This window comes from Stegostoma tigrinum, chromosome 11 (genome assembly GCF_030684315.1).
Source record: "Stegostoma tigrinum isolate sSteTig4 chromosome 11, sSteTig4.hap1, whole genome shotgun sequence".
Taxonomy (NCBI): Eukaryota; Metazoa; Chordata; class Chondrichthyes; order Orectolobiformes; family Stegostomatidae; genus Stegostoma; species Stegostoma tigrinum.
The window spans coordinates 2,920,133-2,922,613 of NC_081364.1; positions in this window are offsets into that span (position 1 = coordinate 2,920,133).

The following is a 2,481-nucleotide window of genomic DNA, read 5'->3' on the forward strand; positions in this document are numbered from 1 at the left end:
CCTTAATTTTCCGCTGTGCTTTATTCATCTACTGAACTTGACTTCTAGGTCTCTAACTCGGCATCATCCACTGACTAGCCAGAGGTAAGATATCAGGGTATGTTTCTTTCAACTTCTTGCAGTAATTTTAATAGAGCTTATGGCCTTATGCACAATTCAGGTAAACATACATAACACATGGTTATTTGGTGAATAAACATTTCTCGATGCTCGGTAGCCAGGGAAGAAAAGCACTCACTCCCGCTGCTTATTGTATCTCAAGTGTTATTGACAAATACAGAAAGGTTAAAGCTCATGCACATTGAGTAATGAGCTCATTTGACCAAGGACGGTGCCTGTTACCAATTTTTAATTTACTAATTAGCCCCACATGTCTAGTGGTTTAATGTATCAGATATCACAGATCTTGCAGAAGGATCATTTAACTTGCTTTGAGTTTGCATCATCTGTAGTGGCCTAGGCATTGTCTAATGTGGAGAAGAGAAGTTTGCATTGGATTCTGTCTGTCTCAGTGCCTGGATTGTTGTGGGACTGCTCTGGGTCCTACAGCTAGCGAATCCTCCAGTTACTATTCTGTGTTGAGAGAACTTACAGCACAGGAACAGGCCAATCAACTGGTCCTCTTTAAGACTCACAGAATTATTGTGGTTCAGAAGGAGGACATTTAGCCTGTTATGTCTGTCATCAGTGTCTAAATGAGCAATTCACTTAGTTGCCTGAGTATTCTTCCTTTTCAGAAAACAGTCTAATTTTCCCACGAGTGCTTTGACTGAGCCACCTTCAACTACACTCTCGGGCAGTACATTCCAGACCGTAACCGCACTCTGCGTGACACATTGTTTCTTGTATTGCTTTTGCACCACATGAGCATCTTCCTCCTTCTTTCCTTCGCATTCTATCAATGTAAACTCTTGCCTTAGCCAGTCCCTGAGGCATCGTGTTTCACATTCCTCACTACCGTCTTGATAAAGGTATTTTTCCTGCATTCCTGATTGGTTTTATTAGTGACCCTCTTATGTTTATGTTCTGAACTTGCAGTGAATCAGGAACTTCACCTGGTGGAATTCCATCAATGGCTGGAGAGACTAAAGGTGAAGTTCTGCCACAAGTGCTGTGTATAAAGTTCTCAGGTGGGACTGTGGGTGGTTGTTTTCAGTGTTTGTGCATGTTGCTGAACTGCACAGGTATTGTCATCATTTTCTTCTCTTTGACAGGTGATGTCTCCTAGGTGTACCATTCAGCATCTCTGGCCTCATGACAATCAAGCCGTGGTATTACATTGGCAGATATCTGCTTTGCTGCGGTCAAACAAAGCCTGCATCTGAGGTGTGGTGCCCTGCGGGGTATTACATCTTAGAAAGGGCTGGCTGACAGGGAAGCAGTGACGCATGGATGATATAACCAGTACTGTCTGGGTTAAGTTCTGAGGAGAGATTGTATAACATAGGCTTGTATTTTCCAGGATGATTTGCTGAATATATAAGATTTTTTAAAGGAATTGATAAAGCAAAAATGCTTTCTCCACTGATGGAAGTATCTAAAGCAATGGGACATAACCTTAAAATTAGAGCCTGGCTATTCAGTTGGTGGGGAATTGAAGGTTTTAAAACACTTACTTCATATGAGCGATTGTGAAACTCTCCCATAAGTCTTAGGCCTCAAAACGTGAGGTTATTGGGATAGGGTCAGGGGCTGGGGCTAAGTCTGGGTGGGAGGGAAAACCCTTCAGAAGATCAGTGCAGACTCACTGGGCCAAATTGATGGGTGGCATGGTAGCTCAGTGGTTAGCCTCAGCACCAGGCACCCAGGTTCGATTCCAGTCCTCGGGGGTTTTCACATTCTCCTCGTGTCTGTGTGGGTTTCCTCCCACAGTCCAAAGATGTGCAGGTTCCGGTGGATTAGCCCCAGGGTGCTGAGGGATATGCAGACTAGGTGGATAGACAATGGTAAAATGCAGGGTGACAGGTAGTGTCGTGGGCTTGGCCTGGGTGGAAAGCTCTTCAGAGGGTCAGTGCATACTAGATGGATCAAATGGTCTCATTCTGCACTGTAGGGATGCTGTGACTCTTGACCTTTAAGCCCGAGGTCGATATATGGTTGATTTCAAAGATATGAAGAGGTACAGAACCTGAGTGGGTGTTTGGAATTAGGATGCCATTTGCCGTCATCTAATTGAGTGACAGAATCTCGAGGGCTCCTGATGCTCCTAAAGATGGTTTTTGATAGTAAAATTGTGCCTGTGCCTCATTTGGTACATAGTCTATTTTCGAGTTTAAAAGATTTATTTTTTACCTAAAATGAAATGCCGTCTTAAGCAGTATTAACTTGAGGGTTGGAGACTGCTACAGTGTGAAGGCTACAGAGAGGCCTGTAGGATGGATGGAAGTTAAATATTTACGATGATTTATTACGTCTTGTGAGAGTCAAACTTATCCCAGTACGTTGGGGGGATACTAAGCTAAATGTTTAAACTGTAAAAAA